This window comes from Passer domesticus, chromosome 8 (assembly GCF_036417665.1).
Source record: "Passer domesticus isolate bPasDom1 chromosome 8, bPasDom1.hap1, whole genome shotgun sequence".
Lineage (NCBI taxonomy): Eukaryota > Metazoa > Chordata > Aves > Passeriformes > Passeridae > Passer > Passer domesticus.
This window is the reverse complement of record NC_087481.1, coordinates 30571099-30590870: the sequence shown is the minus strand read 5'-3', so window position 1 is coordinate 30590870 and position 19772 is coordinate 30571099. Positions and strand designations below refer to the sequence as shown.

At 41.2% G+C, this 19772-nt stretch overlaps 1 long non-coding RNA gene across 1 annotated transcript in view; it reads right to left on the bottom strand.

Annotated features, from left to right (window-relative positions):
- The window catches only part of LOC135306352 (uncharacterized), a 117057-nt gene extending 98355 nt beyond the window's left edge, over positions 1 to 18702 (bottom strand). Inside the window, exons 1-3 of the long non-coding RNA XR_010367152.1 lie at positions 18362 to 18702; positions 17076 to 17386; positions 5011 to 5063 (exon numbers count right to left, since the gene is read on the bottom strand). This is a non-coding gene — a long non-coding RNA (uncharacterized LOC135306352). The remainder of the gene's footprint in view (positions 1 to 5010; positions 5064 to 17075; positions 17387 to 18361) is intronic.
- Positions 18703 to 19772: the final 1070 nt, after the last annotated feature.

Below are 19772 nucleotides of genomic sequence, written 5' to 3'. Positions count from 1 at the left end.
AGCCCAGCTCTGCTTCTCTCCACAGGGTCAGTCTGTTTCATGGCTCCCATTCCTGTCTGGGCAGGCAGCTACAGGAATGATGAATGGAAAACTGAAATTTTACAATGTTCAGCAACAATTCATGGTCAATTCTAGCCATTTTAGGCCTGGGGAGGTTATTTGCTTCCTTATTTTGGTGGGATTTTGTTGTCATGTTTGATTTGGGTTTTTGTTGGGTTTTTTTGCCTTTTTTTTTGTTGTTGTTGTTTGGTTTAAAATCTTGTTTAAGTTGGTTTATATGGCCCTAAACAAATAACAAACTTTAATTTGTCTTTTCTAGATCACTTTCCAGTAAACATTCTCTCTTTCTTTGGTAACTTACTGCAGTCTCAGTCTCTAATCAGGTTTGAAGTCAGGGGTTTGCATGTATAAACAGTTTCCATTGGCATTCACTGGAGCCATATTTGCAGAATCAAAGATTAAATGCAGCCATTATTGACTTGCCTGTTTTTGCTGGTTTTGCTCATTCTCTGTTCATTGTCTGCAAGGCTGCTCTTGCATGATAGTGCTGATTCAGGGGATCAAAGCACTGCATCTTTATATATATATATAAAATTAAATTCAAGGCTTGTCTGGTGCTATTGCTCCACAGAGGTTTTTATCCTGCAGTAAATCCCTGCAAGACAGACACACAAATATTAGGAAGGTTTATAGGGCACAAGTGTTCCTGTATAACCAAATCCACTGGGCTGGGAGGTTTGGTGTCTGCTCTTCATTAACCAGCAAACACAGGGAGAGATGAGTTAGTGCGGAGGGACAAGCACAGCAGAAGTAATTAAAGCAAAGTGCCTCGTGAAGGACACCGCACAATGTTCTAGCAGAACTTCAGAGGAGCTCACAATTCCTGTTTCACCCTACGTTTTGATATAAAATACCCAAATACCTATCCAAACAGGAGCCTTGGACACAGCTGGCACAGCCAGTGCCTCCCTGCCCATTTGGCTGATAAAGGACACTCACTCCATGCTGCTTCTCCCTTATATCTTTAAACTATCAAGTCTACAACAACCATCAACTACATTTTGCTGGGAAGTTTGGTGTCTGCTCTTCACTAACCAGCAAACACAGGGAGAGATGAGTTAGTGCAGAGGGACAAGCACAGCAGAAGTAATAATGCAAAGTGCCTCTTGAGGGACACCGCACAATGTTCTAGCAGAACTTCAGAGGAGCTCACAATTCCTGTTTCACCCTACCTTTTGATTTAAAATACCATCACAAGGCCCAAATACCTATCCAAACAGGAGCCATGGACACAGCAGGCACAGGCAGTGCCTCCCTGCCCATTTGGCTGATAAAGGACACTCACTCCATGCTGCTTCTCCCTTATATCTTTAAACTATCAAGGCCACAAAAACCATCAACTACATTTTGCAAAGCCTAATGACAGAGATTATTCAGATTCTCACATTGGCAAGTGTCAGCCCCAGACAGAATGTATCAGTAGCTTTATCCTTCACCTTGTCCTAGGGTTTTATAGCATGTATGACTCACAACATGGTGCTTGCACAGCTCTTTCAGAATATTCAGGTCTCATGAGTGTATCTGAGCTCTTATGTTACTGCTGGATGACTAATTCTCAGGATATTAACCTTCCTGCACTGCTCTAGTTGTATTTCTCCCATCTAACAGTGATAGCCCTCAAGATCCAAACCTCTGATGAGAATTGTAAGGAGAAAAAAAAAAAAAAAAAAGAATCCTTACCAACATCTCTAAGCACCAGTGCTGCTTAGAGCAGCATTTTTATTTTGAGAAAAGCAGCCACAACTTTGAGAGCACTGAGTAGTGATGCATTTTGAGGTGCTCCCAATTACATGGAATTGGTTTTAAGGCTGCTTTCAAAATAAAGGAAGGGGTCTAAAATGCAAAAGGTTATTTGAGAAGAGGGAAAGTAATAATAGAAAACCAGAGAGAATCTAATGAGATCTAAAATTAGAAATTAGAAGATGAAGTAGCAATATAATACCTAAACTATTAGCAAATAATCTAAAGAGGATGCAAGAGAGGAATGTAGCAAAGGAAAATTGGCAAAGAGATGGGCAATTCAGGGTTAGTAAAATATTCAGAAAAGCTTAACTTTTATCATCAGTTTGTGATAATAAAATGGAGGTGAGCTAAAAATGCAGAAATTCAGGTAAATACACCTGCAAAACTCTGACTGTCTGGCAAAACACATGCTAGGTGACAAACACATACAGTGCTGCACCAACACATCACATTTTGATTCTGCCCCAGGATATAAACTCAATACAAACAAAGGCTTTATCAGGAACATTCCTTGAAATCCTTGCTGCACTAAGTTCCCTTGGCAAGCTCCTGGTGGGTTTTATCTCCTCCACCAAGACACACATGGTAGACAGGGACAGGACCTGCCCCTGCCTGCTCTCCTGCCTCCAATGAAGGATGGATGTGCCTGCACTGCTGCTCCCCACAGTGACTGCCAAGCTCTGACCCCAGAGCAGGGACATTTCCACTGACAAGCAGCACCTGCAATTTCTTGCATGCCTTTCTTTCTTTTTCCCATGGCTCCAGCCTCCATCTTTCCAGGCACAAATGGCCTGGCTCCATGTTTTTGATATCCTGCCTGCACACCTTTATGAGGTCCCACTGAGCCATCTCTTCCCAGGATTTGCCTGGAGTTATTATTGCTTACAATTCAAGCCAATTTTCTGGGTGCTGAGTACTAGCTCTGATGAGAAAGGTTTAATATTTTCAGCGCTTTTTTGCACAAACTGAATTTTCCATCTAAGCCCAAACCCTTTTCTTCAGTTTCATAACCAGAGACCATGTGCATTGTAGTAGAGCTGATAAGAACAGGTAGCATTATTTAGGATCCAGTTGCAGTCCTTACCACAGACTTTTTGACCTTTTGGATCTCTTACTGCCCTAATCACTGCTGCAAACTGACCCAAACACCACAAACCCCCTCAAAGGAATGCGAGACCCAAGACAGTCTCACAGAAGCTCTCTCCTAACCCACTCCCACCAGCATCACCCAAGATCCTGCCTGACAGCTAATCAACATTAGTTACCATAACTACACTGTGTGAATTACCTCGTGAAGGGAAAAGAATCCCCAGCAGTAAGTTACATTAAAACACAATAAATCCCCTATCAAAGTCATTATCTGAATCACTGATGCAGTCAAGTGCAAGAGGCATCTGATCTGTAAAAGGGATTTGTTTATCAAGCAGAATTTCAAGTCTTTTAGGAAACAGCATCAAGAGGAGCAGCCTCAGAATTTAAATCTCAACACAGAACAATCTCAGATATCAAGTAAACATTTTGCTAACATTTAGTTAAATTGGAAGAGGCAGGAATACTGAATACAGAGAACCCTATTTTCCTGCCCTTTAATAGCACAGAGGATTTTCAAAGATATTTTTTTCATTGCACTACATTCAATCAAGTCATTTAATAGTTTAATTTGACAGAGCTACAGCTCCCATTCTCTCCCTCACCAGTCAAAGCAGCCCCAAATTTCACTGCAGAGCTTTCTGAGGCACTGAAATGCACAGAAGAAAATGTGGTCAGCTTAAAAAGATAAATGCTTGTCAAAAGCAACTGCATTTCCTGCCCATTGTTTCCCCCCCTATTCATTAAACTTATTGCTCTTCTTTTATCAAAATAGAAATTCTGTCATAGCAAACATAGTCCTAAAGTCTACAGTTACCAGATGTGAAAATGTCAATATATTAAACACATGTATACACAATGCAGAAACTCCAGCCAAGCCACCAGGCTTTGTGTTTCTTTACTCAGTCTTTTTCTGTAAAAAATGTGCTCTAGAAAAGTGAAGTGTAAATAAGAATGTGAAACACCCTGAGTGATTTCCAATAAGTAGGGAAAGTGAGAGGTTCCCTCTTTGCAGTCAGCAAATTAACCAAATAAGAAGAAATCTGTTGTGATCCCAATAGAGCAGGTGCAATCACAGGGAGGTTTCTTTACAGATGCTTGCATCATAAAATGGTTTAAAAACAAATAAACCAGAAAATTTTGCAGGTTTAGGAGTCTGATTAAAATGTAATGGAAAGCATATTTTAAAAATACTTTATTATTTTTCAATTAGGATCCCTTAAATCAGGATACTTCTACACTGAAGATAAATGGATTTTCCAGGGAGCTCTGCTGCCTTTCAGGTACTTGCTTATTTACAGTACCAGAAGCAGGGAAATATTGCATCCATCCCCACAAACCCAATCATGAAAATCTCTCCATTATCTCAAGTTAACCTGGGCTTAAAACTTAACCAGTGTCAGATGTAATTCTGTGCAGAGCACAGGATTCTCTGCCTCCCTGAAAACCCCGAAGAGGAGCATTTCAGCATCTGTTTTTCATGCTCTCCAATTCAGGACTGCTCACTAATGCACACATTTGGAAATTTTCAAAACCATTTTCAGCTCTGGATTGAAACATCTCAGGGATTGGTTTTTTTTTTTCAAGTGAAAAACAACAATTGAAAGGTATTTGTTCAAATGGGAGATCAAGTCCTTTTCTCAGGGAACAGAAATTATCTGTGTGGCAAATGAAGAGGGTGGGTTGATTTTAGCAGAGTTAGGTGGAGGCCTGTGATTTGGCCAGGTTTCAGGCAAGACAGCAAAGTCTTCACATACAAGAGAATTGTCTCCAGCAGCACATGTTGCATCTCAGTCTTCCAAGTTATAACTTGACCTCCACATTTTTCAAAGTGAGTTTAAAATAAAGTGTTTTTATTGATGTAATCCATGAGATAACCCTCTGAGAAATCCAATATGCTATTGAAAGATTATTATTATTGAAGTTCCCAGAAGTTCAACTAGACACTTTTCAGAAATGAATCTTGAAGTTTCTCATCCTGTCTTTTTTATTATGCTAAGTGCCCATTGATTGAGACTATGATGTGCATCAAGCACAAAGGGTTAATTGCTCTGCATCACTTCTGCTTAAAATAATTCCAGTAGAAAAGGCAGCTGTAACAGCCTATTGTGTACTTACTTTCAGGGAGTCTGAACACATTTTCTGTGGAAACCATGGCAATTTGAACGTTCCTGGCAAACAAAGAAATAATTACCCTTGCAGTCATTGAAATCAACTATGTGCACATGAAGGGAAAAAAAAAATAAAAACACCACCATAAAATGTCCACTCCAGCCTTCTTAGACTGCAACAAATTACCCAAACTTAAGGTGTAATCGGCTTCAGCAGCAAAACTTGACAACCTTTTCTCCCACTCCTTTTTTTCATTCTATTATTTCATTGTTGAAATACAGCTAAAAATTCTGTGTAAAAGTAATGCCTGCATGTAATTTTAAGTACATACAGGCGTTTTAAAAGCTGCCTCTCTTGTGTGTTCTGTGAGTCAGAGACAGGTAAAGGAAAACACAAAAGGAAGCTAGAAAAATGAAGAAAATGGAGGAAAACTGAAAGAGTAAAATCTTCAGGCAAAAGCCTCTTCACACTTAAAACTGGTTGCTGGGTAGCTTGGAAAGCACTCCTGCTTGTTCACAGAAACAAGAAATCCCCCTGAAAGTGGGATCAATTCTAATGAAATTCATAAATCCCACAGAGCAGCTCGGAGAAGGCAGGGACAGGCTGTCCCTGTGGTAGGACAAATGTTTGCAGAGTCTGGAAAGCAAAGATAATAACAATGGCAATAAATTATAGCCATTCCCAGCCTTTCTTGAGCTCATTCCTTTGCTCTACAAACTTAGAAATACCAAAGACAAATGTTTAGCTCTTCATTATTTCATTTGCAGTGATTCCTCCAGCCAAATCACAAAATATAAACTGAGAGCTAGAGAACAGCTGTCTCACAGAAATGCCAACGAGCACAGGGAATTAGGGAAATACCTCTGAAATCTGATGGCAAACCAGGCTTCTCCTACCACTGCAGAACTTCTGTTCTGCCAGTGCCTCTCTCTGATGAGAATTTTCCCCAGCTGACCTAGAATACCTTCTCGGCTGAGGATGAAGAGGAACCACCCTGCCTCATTAGCAAAAACTCCCTGCTCAATGCTGACACAGCACAAGAAATTGCTGCTTGGTCCCCAGAGGATCAGGAGGCAGCAAGGGGCAGACACACCGTGCTCATACCCAAGGTCACTGGCCAAGAGGGCTGGTACCTCTGGAGCTCAAATCCAGCACGTGCACAAGGCTTGATGCACAGAGGAGAAAGGCTTGAAGAAATGATCAGGAAGACTAGAAATAATTTATTTTCCTGGGAGAAGCAATTGTGTGCAAATGATCTCCTTTGTGCAATTAAACCCTTTTTTCATAGCCTGCTAAGAAATGTAAAAAGGATGGACAGCCTAACAAAATGGTTAGCAGAGGGAATGGGAAATAATACAGTTTATTGTATTTCAGATTAGCTATGCTTTCACAAAAAGACTGCTCCAGCAGGCTGAACAAAACACCATTCCCTTGTGGGTTAGATAGGACAAATTACCTTTTCAGGTTTTAATTTTAAGCTTAAATTTATGAAACACTAATCCACGATCCATTGAAGATAGCATTTGCCAGTATAGCCAGCAAAGCAGAAATGCTTACAAGCTTTCAGAAGTGTGTATTTTAAAGGAGAAAAATCATTGGACACAGCCTTTTCCATTGTTCCCACAGTTCTCTGTTTGGCAACACTTCAAAAAGGAATTGGCATAAGAAGCTGTACAATCTGTTCTCCTTAAACAAGCCAAAGATTTTGCTTTTTTTTTCATCTTTGATATATAGGGACTTTTTGCAAAGAGAAGGGACAAAGCAGAAGACAGGGATCTTTCCTTTCTTGTCCTTTTTTTCCATATGCATCCAGCTATAACCACAGAACAGATCAAACACCCCTATGTCCAGCAGCCAGCCCAGCCTGTGTGACAGTGGGATATGGCACACTACGTGTTCAGGATAAATGTAGTGCTATTTCCCCCAAGCATCCCTTTAATCTCCAGAAAACTGCAGTTAGGAGAGTTCTGGAGCCAGAAACAATGTCTTGATATTTCCAAGTCGTCAGAGGAATTGCCCCATTGCTTTTCTGAACTCATGTCAACTTTTAGCATGGGGAGCATTCTGCAAGCTCTGTAATCTACTCTGCTTTTTATCAGTGCTGCACTGACCACTGCTGGCTTCATTTGCTATCCCTTAATTTTCCTATTGGAGGAGGGGGAATAAAAGATCAAACTCTTCCCTCTTTCTGTGCCTCTCTGTTATATTCCCTCTCAGCCACCTCTTTATTACCCTAAAGGCTCTTTCTCTCTATCAATGATTGTGCTGAGGTTTCAGGACCTCCTTTACCTTCCTATGTAACTTTTCCAGCTGTACCCAAAACCTATTGAGCAGAGGGATCCAGAAGTATGCACAGGATTCTGGATGGGTTTGATTTGTTCTAGTCTCTCCACAATATATCTAACACATTATATATATTTTAGGAGAGTAATGACAATTGAGCTAATCTTTTCACTATACCATCCATCAGGGTGCTAAAATCTGAATCCTAACTGAAAGAAACTGCTCAGAATCCATTTTTTTAATATGTACAGATGGGATTATTTTCCTCTTATATTCATCACTTTGCACTTATCTATACAAAGTTACATCTGCCATTTCTTTCACTCAATGACTTCTCTGAATTTTTCTGCATTTATTTCAGGTTGCCCTTGGTCATTAATATACTGACATTCTTAGGGCTGTCAAACCATCTTCTGTCTATTCCATCCACTTTCAGAATTATTTTGACCATGATTATCTTGAAGATCATATATTAATTAGCACTGACTCAAATACAAGCTTCTCTCTAATAACAACATTCTCCACTTGAAAACTGATCATCCATTTCTGTGTTCTTTCCAATTTTTTATCCATGCAACAGCAAGGACATGCAACCTATGGCAAATCAGTGGGCATCTTCATTCTTGAAGCTGCTTTAGTGAAGATAAATCTTCAATATTTAGGTAACCTGCATTATTGGGAATGCCCACATCCATTTCTTTTTCGGCTACTAAAAAAATAAAATTGACAAATCTGTGAGGCTTAACCTTATCAGAAAGTATGCTGTTTCTCAGTCCTATTGAGCCCATTTCTGCACTGTGATCTCCTTTAGAGCCTTGTCAGTGGTTCTGGTCACAGGGTCAATGGTTGATGTGCTCTGACAGAGGTTCAGTTTGCACCTGAAACCACAGCTAAAGAGCCAGAAAACCAGGAAGCACAAAACACTGCAAGCACTCAAAGGGAAAAAACCAAACAGGAATTAGGGTCTCCCATACACCATACCAGAAACAAACAAAAAAACCCCTAAATCATTAATGTTTTCTTTTACTCTATAGCTTTAACCCAGCTCCAGTTTTTTGTACTAGACATTCATTAGCCATGACAAATCTTTGATCTTTGGTAATAGACCATGGCAGAATAGCAGAATTTTAAAGGATCCAGTTGCCTTCCCTGTAGCAGTGGTGATGACATTTGCCCCTCTGTTTCCACAGAAACTGAGACAACAACAATAGTACTTGCAAGTAGCATCACACTCAAATACACTGTGGGCTCTATTTGCAAAATATCTGACAACAAACATCATTCTGGACAGTTTCACAGGAACAAGAGATTGAATCAATTTACTCCTTCTTGATTGGTACTTTAATGTTAAAATGATGCAATTATCTGGAAATGTATGTTTACCGTACACATCTAGAAACTCTGTGTTTTTATGATGTGATTAAGCAGCCTCAGTTTGCTAGTACTTGCTTATCAGTCTTTGATGAAACACCTTTTAAAGAATGTTGAAAGATGCTATTTTTCTCCTAACTGCTGTAGTAGAAATGGAACTAGAATTGTGTAATTAGTTAATTTTATTTATTATGCCATTAGTTTAAGAACGACGCACATTACCTCTCCCAAGCAGTACAACTCCAGTCAAAGATTAAATAAAATTAGAAGTATCCACTTCAAGATGAAACAGAAAAAGCAGAGAACAGATTGTCTGTGTTCCCATTTAATTATTGTTAAGGTTTTAAAATCAATACCTAACTCAGAACATTTATGCCACATATCAAAATTCAGAATTAGACAGTCCCAGACAAGAGATATGTGGTTTGGTTTTTCTGGGGTGCAGTAACAGTCAGAGAAGGAAAGCTTTGAAAAATTTATTATTGCTCTTTTCCCAAAACATGAGAGAGAACATCTGAAGTCTCCCTTTCATTTCCAGTTCTGAATGCAATATTTAAGATAAATGAGTAATCATTTTAATCCCACCACCTGAAAGATCCATATAAAATATTGCAGAAGAGCCTTTGTGAAACAGATGCTGGAGAGCAAGTGGGCCACTGACAGTGGTCTTATCTTGATGGCTTTTAGCTGAGGCTGAGGTTCCAGCAGATCTTAGCAGGCTGGGCAAGTCACCCCACCCAGTGATCACCCCATCTTTGAGCTGCTGGACTGACAGAGCTGCACTTGTCTTCTCTGTGCTGGACAGGAATGCCCTCAGCAACAGCACAGCACACATTTGCTAAACAAACTTGTCTGAGCTACAGCCATCAGTAAAAGTGTGTCTTAGTTTAACTGGCTTTAGAAGTGAATTGACACCAACTGATGAAATTTCAGTTAAGTTTGAAAACATCAGTAGAAGGACTAGTGTGAAGGAACCATTCCTCTCCAAAACATAATTCAGATTATTCCCTTTTGCTTGTGTCCTCCCCACATGAAGAAGCTATTTCAAATCAACCACCCAAACCCCACTCAGCTGGGCCTGGAAGAATATATGATTTAGAAACACAATAATTCCATCAATTCTAGCAACCCCACCTATGTGCCTGAAGGTGTTCACCTCTAACTGAAATAAATTAGGCCTTATGCTTATTTTGCATACTTTTCTCTCTCCCGTTGCACAAGAACTTCTGCATTAGCATTCAGAGAAACCAGAGCTCTCTATTTGTGTGTTCCACTCTAGGGAACACAATTCCTATCTTGTATTATTACCAGAACACTCAAAAGTCTGTCTTTTTTAGAGAAATACCTAGTCAAAACAGAAATTTTGGTTTCCTGCAGAGATTATTAGGAGACAGCCTTTGGTCCATGCTGTGAGGCAGGTCTGATCACACCCTTCCAGCCTTCCCTTCCAGCCTCACATCTCCAGGAAATCACTGGAAAGCAGTTATTGTTTCAATAACCACCAAACTTATGGCAGCTGCTGTACTAGAGTAAGAATAAAGCCTTTCTTTAAATTCTTCCACCAATAAAATCTGTTAGGAACAAGAGGAATAAAATCTGTGTCTTGTGCAAGATTAAATTAGAAGTACCAGAACTTCTTCAGCTCCTTTTGTTTTTGCAGAGCTGGAGAGAAAAGTTTGTCAAATATCCTTACTTTTATTTACCCAGTGAGGAGCATGAACCCAGGAAGAAAAACATTTCTAAATGCTAAGATCGATCTTTTTAATGCAAAAGAAATCAATCTGTCCCAACCCTACCAGAAGCCACAGTCCTGTGGCACATGGCAGAACTATAATGGATCTTCTGGTGCCCGTGTGCCAATCAGAATTCCCAAGCTTTTAACCATCCCTCCTCTGTGGCCAGGCTGTCTCCCACACTGGCAGGCTCTGGTTCCCCTGCAGCCCAGGTGGCTGAAGTGCAGCTGTAACTCTCAGATACTGTGCAGCCATCTGTGCACTCTCACAGCAACTGTTCATCTCAATGTCTTCAGAATGCAGCACTGATGAGCCTTTTCACTTCTGCTCAGTAGGTGATAAGAGAGCATTTTACCCCAAGCTGTGGCCCAGATGTATTGGACACTAAATGCATTACTTCTGTTTCATTTTCATTTCAGAATGAAAATTAATAAACACTGCTATTTGCAATGGATCAGCTCACTCCTCTGCCACGGGATTTTCTCTGTGGCTCCTTCATTTCTCAACACTAAGCTACCACAGGGTCATTCATAAACCTTCAAAAAAATCTACTTTGGCCATTTTAAGAGTGAATCTTCTGTCTGCATAGGAAAACGCCTGTACTGATCCCTGCTATATCCTCTTCCACTTTCTCTCTTTCCTTTCAAGCTTCCAAAGCTGACTTGAATGTTCTACCCAAAACAGAAAGCTCTCAGAGGAAGTCACTGCTTCACTAACAGGCATCTCTCCTGATATTGGCCAAACAATTTTATTCTATTCTCATTTGCATACCTATCTTCCGATTGCATGTAATTATGTGTCTAAGTGGATAATGCAAGTGTAATAATGCCAATTGCCAGCCTTTCAAAATTACTCCACTGACATGGGCCAGTGACTCGCCTCCTCTTCACTGAGCCCATTGTTAGAAACTCGCCCTGGTAAGCTGGAGGGGAGCAAAGGTAAACCAGGCAGCACCCAAAACAGGACCTATAGAGAGCAGAGACAGCTGGGAAGGCTGACAGAGGGATTTTACACCAACACAAACAGGTGGTTGGTTACACAGTGAGACTGTCATGAAAAATCTCATTCCTTCGTGTTCACTTTACTCACTGCTCCTACTTAAAACCTCTGCTCTGCCTCCTTGGTTTTCCTGTTAATTGCAGAATAGAAGGTGAGAGAGTAGCACACTGTCTGTGCCACTAAACAGGTTGTCTACCTGAACACTTGAAATCTGCAGTTGAAACAACAGCAAAAGGATGCTTTGTCTCGTTTCAGACTTTCTTCTTTATCTAGGGCAGCAGTAGAGGCTCCAGAGGAATGGTTCAGGGGAGTTGGCAGTAAAACCAAGACAACTGGGCTAGAGGAATATGAGGAATAGCAAGTTTGTAGAGCCCAGTGGCATGTGTAAAATCCCGAGTGGTCACTCCAGGAAGCATTTAGCTCATTTACAGGGTGTTCACCAAAGGCATGGCACTCAGGAGCAGCCACTGTGACAGCTCCAACAACAGAGGTAATTTTCAGGGCAGAGAGGAGCATCCACAGGCCAGTGCACAGTCTGAAAGGCAGATGAGGTAAGGGCCAGACTGAGCACAGGGAGCCTCAGGAGTCTCTTTCAAAGCATTCCAAGGAATTCCCTCTGTAGATGAAACCCAATGCCTTCTGACAAAACAATTGAGCAATTCCTTGACTTCCACAGAAGGCAGGTAGACTCTCCTCAACACAAAAGCTCAGGAGGACAGGAAATAAAATAGAACAGTGTAACAAGTGTGTGCACACACTCAAAGTGCCAGAGAAATTTCATTTATTTTCCTCAGACTCAGGAAGAAGAGAAATACTCAGAGCTGTTTGTAGTTCCCAGGTAAAACTGATAGCTGTGTGCAGGTTTATTGGCCAACACCAGGTTCTCCTGGCTACCAGAGGATCCTTGAGTCTATTCCCTTTCCAGCTAAGAATCTCTAGAAAGGTATCATTACATCATTTCATAGTTCATGGAAATAAATATATTTTTCTCCTCTTGAACTCCTGTAAAGTCCCAACAACTAAGTAAAGCTGATACCAGAATTTAACCACAGGTGTGACAAAACCAGCTGGTCTCAAAGGCAGAGCAGCTTTAGGTGACAATCTGTTTTAAATTCCTGTTCAGATTTAACACACACATTTTACATTTTTCATTTTTCTGTGTAAGATGCCACAGGAGAAAAAAGACATCTGTCACCCACACTATTTGAATTTAGGAATTGGAAGCCTGCCACATTTTCATTTGCACTAAGAGAAGTAACAGCAAGATAAAATCTAGAGGGGTTGAGCAATTTTGGAAGATGCAGTAGTAGGTAAGGAGATCTTTGGAAGCACAACACAGATGATGTTTTTGAAGCAGAAGGTTTTGACTTTCACTTCCTACTGCTGAGAAGATACTGCTTTAGGACAGACAATGCATTAGGAAAGGCAAAATTTGGATACGTGTTGGGAATACAGGGACACAGCAGCATAATAAGGTCAAGTATGAGAAGTTTTCTCCTTTAAGGAGTGATGAATGGGATCACAACTCATATTTTGGGAAAGGCTCAAGGTTCTAAAGCCCTAAGATCCTTACCTCAATGCATAACCACAATTCAGCCTGAGAAAAAGTCCAGAGGCATCACTCATATGCTCCTACCCTGGCCCAAAGGACAAAGCTCACCAAAGTTCCTCTGTCTGCTGCTACCACTTCTAGATAAGTAAAACTTAATGCTCTCTACATAACCCCCACTTTTTGTCAGAACACACATTGCCGTACTTTTTCTGAGCTTGAACCCTCACCCAAGCCACTGACTGGGAGAATGCAGGAAAACACCCAAAGAGCTTCCTTCAAAACCAAAATCCTGTTAACATAACCCATAACGACCAACAGATCAGAGCACAGCACCTGTAATGTGCTTTCTTTTTCAGATAAACCCATAAGGATGAGGGCCAGACTGCAGACAAGACCACAAAAGCAGAGTAAAGCCTGCCCCACCCCACAGAGAGGCACAAATATAAAACAGCTCAGGGGAGTGACACTGGGCTGTGCCCTGCTGCATTCAAATGAAATAGCAGGAAAAGCCTGCTGGAGGAAAAGTTATTCTACTCTGCACTGATAAGGGCTCAGTGATTTAAAGGCTCATCAGAACAACTGCTGAGGTTTTGAATTGCCTGTTAGAAATAACTGGAGGAAGCTGGGATTTACAAAGACTCCAAAACGTGCCTGGATGGGCTTTGTTTTATTGTTTTGGTGATTTGCTCTTTTTGTTTGTTTGGCTGTGGGTTGTTTCAAGCCAGTAGGAATTTAGTTTTATTAGTTATTTTAAAATGATGTTTTGAGCTTTATTTTTAAATCTGATACTTGCAGCTGCAATTTTTTGTCTGTTTCTTTGATTGGGTTTATCTCTCGCCTCCAAAAAAAAAAAAAAAAAAAAAAAGACAGCCATACTTGGTGCTTTACACAGCCCTATCTTACAACCTAGTATTTCTAGCATTTACATCCTAACCTTTTATACCAGCAACAGTTGAGTTATCTCTCTGCCCTTTACTTGACTTTATTACACACAGTGAGAACAGGATGGATCCCAGAGGTATTATATGCTCAGTAAAAAAAAATTTTAAAAATCCACAGGTTTTAATCTGCCATGGGTCTCATTTCACATCACATGCAATGATTTGTGCATTTCTTATTTTTTGGTTCAGAACTGCCTAAAGTGAATAACCCACTGACTTTCCTCCCCACCCACCCACGACCCAGCACCAGGTAATTATGGTCTAATGGTTCTGATCCACAGAGAGCACACTGACATTCTTCACAGGCTCAAACTGTTTCCATGAGGTTAAATCCTGCCAGTTTAGCTCTTGGCACGAGCCCCACTGCACATGTAGGACAGGACTAGCACCTGAGGGAAGGAGGAAAAGCTGTTCATCAGACCAGGTGTGCCATCCATCTGCATCTCTCACAACAGCTTTATTAGGGACACGGGCTGCAGGAAGGCTCCCCTGCCCCTCCTGGAAGGACTCAGTCACTGGAACTCAGCTTCTCCCTGCTGGGGCTCAGAACAGCACTTGATCTTCCATTTGATGTGCTCACAGCCCTCAGGTGGAAGACAGCAAAGTGACCAAACAGACACCCTGAGAAGTACAAATTCTGTGCTTGCTTATCAGTAGAACTGCTTAGGCAGACTGTGACTGCTGGATTCCAAATGCCACCTGAAGGGGAAACAAACGGGATCCAACAGTCCCAGCCTGGCAGTAAGACTACATCTGTACATAGGCTTGGGCAGCAAAAATAACTCAGTGGGGTTTTCTTTCCAGGCTACATGTGAACTTTGATTAAGCACCGTTCTATTATTTTATGTTTTATTATTTCAGACATTACCTTGGAAAACTGCTAGATGGTGCTAGAATATATACATATGCAACGCTATGCTAATACAGGGGTTTAAGATGCAATCCTGGCCCCTGGAATCAGCCTTGGATGCAACTGCCTTGTGACTGCTTGTTGTATACAAACAGAGAGCTGTGCCCAGGATGGCAGAATCTTGTTTTCTCGTGCTTTGCAGGAAGTGAACATGGAGAAATACTCAGCTGGACTCACATCAGAGCCCAGGTCAAGGAGATGGACTCATCCCCACACTGCTCAGTGAGAAAGTTCAGGGCACAATTCTGCACACATTTAACCAACATGCAGTTCTGTGGATTCTGTATTCCCAAAAACAAGCCATCCTGCATAAAAAGAGTATCTTCTAGAGAACACTTTGTTCTTTCTCAATGCAAATATTCTTGGAAAAAGGAAAAAAGAGGCAAAAGAAGGGAAAAGGAGGAAAAAAAGGCAAGCAACCAAACAGAAAAAAAAAAAAAATCTGTTCCTAATCATCTTTACAGCAAAGGTGAATTTGGTCAAGACACCAGTTGTCTGCAACTGGTAACTGTGTTACCAGTCTAGCTAATATTATTGATTTTTGAGTGGTTTTTATGGGGAAGTTTAGGCATGATCTATCATAAATATATGGGATTATAAATGAGAGATGTAGTTAAAAAGAAATATGAATACAGAGGAAGTGTCACCGGAGCAGTTTACACAGTACAGACTTGATCCATAATCTACTAGAGTTTTCATATGGGGAAAAAATATATACAGACATTTTTAAATGGTATTAATAGACTTGATTCTCAGCATTAATGGCTAAGCATGTGGACACTGAGGGAAAATAAAGCCCCAAGCAGACTACGACCAGCTTTAATTACTGTTAATCTGCAGAGACATTCACATCAGAAATATCACCCTGGCATTTTCCTGTTTACCAGCTGCAGATCAAGCTCTGTAACATTTAATCTTTGTAAGTACTTGCCCTTTGAAAACCTCTCCTTCCCTCATCTTTCCCTCAACAAATCACCTCCTGTGCTCCTGCCAGCTTCTCCTGGCTGTTCCCTGCCCGGGGAGCTTTCCTTCCAAACCCCTCTCTCTGCTCTGAAGCTTTTCCCTGAGGAATTAAAACCCCAGGGCACTCCTGGCACATACCTGGGGATGGGCACTGTGTGTCTGGCACAGGAGCCAGAACTGGCCCAGCAGAACTGCAGGGCTGCCATCAAAGACAAAGCAAGCTCACCTAAGGAGCTTGAGATCAAAACAGCACTTTTGTGCCTAGAAGCACAAGAGCTACTTCAGGAGATCTAGAGCTGCTTTCTTCCTAGATAAAGGCAATATTTGCACCACCTCAGCCAAGAAACCTACCCTTCATCAAGGCAGCACCAATGAACACACTGCAGCAATGTTTACCCTTCAGGCCAGCAGCATCTGAGAAACCTAACACCTCATTTTGCCAAGCCACTGCATCCAAAAAGTTGTAGCGTAAATTGATTTGCTTTCAGCTTCTTATATTTGTATGGTTCTCCCATACGCAAGAGTTTTCAGCAGAAAATTTCAGGCATTCCTGAAAACTTGCGGAATATAAAGTCAAATAAGAATAGAAATTATAAAGTGAATTCACCTCTCAGAAATCATAGTGCAAGGTTAATCCATTTTCTCCCAAAAAGTAAGTCTGTCACCACACATCCCATCCCTTACACTCTTTCAGACCCCCTAGGTAACTAGACCCACCTCCATAGGAGTGCTGGAAATTCCAGTTATGTTTTATGCTTTCCAAGAGCAAAATCACATGGAGCCACTTTCGCTTGACCTTTCTTTTTCCAGCATGTTATTGCTACTTTTTTTGAAGAAACCATGTATAAGAATGATAAAAACATCCATAAAGACTTCTTTCTGTAGGTTTTTTAACTCAAGATTTTATACTAAGTCTGTGTGACATTTCCAAGAAAGCAAATTACTGGCATTGAGGCACTGAATTTATCAACTTCTTTTTGTACTTTCAACATGAAGCATAAGAGAAAGTTTTCCTTTCCTGGAGGAAAAAAAGTCTTAGTTGCCATTTTGCCTCTTCAGTTAAGGTAAGGAGTTCTTCTTTGCACCAAATTTAAAAAAAAAAAGGGGGGGGGAAGAAAAAGCCTGTAGGATTAGCACAGTTTATCTAAAAATCATACTAAATTTCTTGACTCAGTGACACTATTATTATCTGCAAAACACCCATTAAGAAAGATTTTAATTATTTTTCTTCTGAAAAAAATAAACCCCATTTGTTCAAACAAGTCAAATTGAGGATTCAGGCAAAGCATTCCAGCACATTTCCAGCTCCTGTTCCTTACCGGTAACTGTCTATGCAGTGAGGCTGTAGCCACCACAGCAGGCAATGGCTGATTCCCAGGGCACTTTTTAGATAAATGGCTGCACCTAGGCAGAGATGGGATGGTCCTTTTAAACACAGAAGAGAGCTCTTCAGGACAAATAAAACATCCAGGTCTGGAGAACCATCCAGGTCAACAGAACCTTCCAGACTATAATTGCCCAGGCCACACAGCTGATTAAATTAGCACTTGATTACCTGGTGATCCAAATCAGCAGATGAGGTTCAGGTGGAAGAAAATCAAGATCACCTGATGCTCATCAAATGAAGGAGCTGATTAACCAAACAGTCTTCATGTGAGGTTAATTCGACATTAATGGCATTAACGGCATCCACATGTCACTCATTTTGGTCAGTTCTGCCCAAAGTTACCTCATCACCTCATCATTCACTAAGCACAATTTCTCTTGCTCCCATACCTCTGCACACCCCATGACTATGCTTTTATTTCAGGTAATTAAAAGCAGAATTTTTTAAAAATTTAAAATTGAAATGTAAAGAAAAAATAATTCAAAAATTCATTTTTCCACTGCAGAATCTCCCTATTCCTCCTCACAGTTTCTTCTAGAAAAAAAAATTCAACATGGACCTAACAGCATTATTAGGCTGTAAACATTACCCTCTGCCAAGCATTACATTTCTGCTCTAGCTCTGCTGGCTCAGAAGCCTACTGCCTTAGGAGGACATTTCCCAAAACAGCTCTCTCCAGATCCATCAGGAGCTGAGAGATGCTGGCTCGCAGGCAGCAGAGAATGATTTGTATCCTGTGGTGCCAGCAGTCAGTGCTTACACAGAGCTGTGTTACCAGGAATGCTTCTCCCAGCAGCTCTGGGCCTCACCAGAGGCTGGCACAGCCCTGTGCAAAGCAGTAATTTCCTTGTCTCTACCAACACATCAGGAGTCCTACTGATTCTGGATTCCTCCTCTTCCCCTATCCCACTTTTAACGCCGCTTTTAATCCCACTCTCTTTTCCAGACCATGAAAAGAAACTCGCTTCCTCAGGTCACCACCCTCCAAATCCTGCCCCTCCACTCCCCCAGCAGACAGACTAGTAGGAGTTAATTATCACTGGGCAATATGTACTTACAGGTCTTTCAAATATCTGACAGAAGCTGAAATACCCAAATAACATGTTTGGTGCTCTCTTGTTTTCTTTCAAGGAAACATCATGTATTTTCCCCCTCTGACAGCAGTAAAAAGATGAGGCAAGGAAGGATGTCATGTTATTTTCACTAAAATTTTCTTACCCTAGAGCTCATGCCATAAATGTGCTTACTGCCTTATCACTAAACTTTATCTTGCTGACAAAAGTTTCCATAACAGCCATAGGATTCACAATGTATGGTCTGAATGCCAGCAGCTCCCAAAGAGCTCCTGAAAGGCCAAATCACTTCCTTCAGGTACTGCTTCAGAATCAAAATCTGAGCTGCAGGAGGAATGCTGGAGCAGTGGAGGAGCTCTGGGTATCAAAGGATGGCAGATGTGTGAGAGACTGGAAAGGCTGAAAGCTGCTGCCAGTGAGCAGGAATAGTCTCCTTTGCACAGGAGGGGCCCCACAGGGGCTCTGGACTGCCCCAAGGGGACAGTCCTTTGGGTGTCTGCAGCTCCAGCCCTCTGGTTCTCTGGCAGGAGCTGTCACACAGTGCTGGCTTTGTGACAGCTGTGTCACATCAGCCACCACAGAACACTGACTGACCATAAAGACCCCCTGCCAAACACAGCCTCTCACTTGGGAAAGGGAAAAGAGCTCATCAACACAGAAATAATTTGACAGTAACCTTGAGAGAGTTTGGGGAATTATATGGCTTGCCTAATGGCTACAGAGGGACTTATTGCACTGGGATTTCATATAATCTAACTGTTTGCTATTTAAACAAAAAATAATCTTTTAGAGCCTGCAGCTACCTTGGACTGAGTCCCCTTGCAATTACAAAAGTGATTGTGTTTGAATAGCTGGCTTTCTCCTTCACTGCTCCACTTCTCTCCACTCTGGTGACTTCAGGGAATTATTTCTTTGGACATCGTGAGTAGATGCTCCAGGCATTATTGGATTGCCCAAACCTCAGTGTCTCAGCCTCACTGCTAGTACTAGTCAGGCCAGAAGAGAATTGAGCTGTTGCACAGAAGGGCAGTTGTTCAGACACCTCTGAGAATCTTTATGCACACTGGAAAAGTCTCTTCCTATTAGCACTCATAACTAGGAGTCACTTAACCTTTGACTGTGTAACATGGTCAAATTCCATGATATATTGGGTTGCCACTGTAGAAATAATTAAGGAAGACAGTGCAGGAAATAATAATCTACAGTGGCATGTCTGCAATCCCAAGTTCTCAGCATCTTCTACAACTGTTAATGAAAAATAGGCAAAAGAGAATGGGTTTTGTGATTAATGTTACAGTCCTTCCCAGAGCAAAAGTGTCATGGAGGGAGGGCAACACCATTCAAACCTGACAGGAGAAGGGAGAATGTCCTAGGGTAACAGAATGCACCTCTCCCCTTGCTTGGTTTCATTTTAAAAAGGTGTGGGGCTGTTATAATTTCATGCAAGCTTGCAAAGTTGACTGTCCTTATAAAAAGAGCAATTATACACACACCTTAAGCACGAAGCAGCACAATAATTAAATGAGTAATTACCTTCCCACTTTTAAGCTGTCATG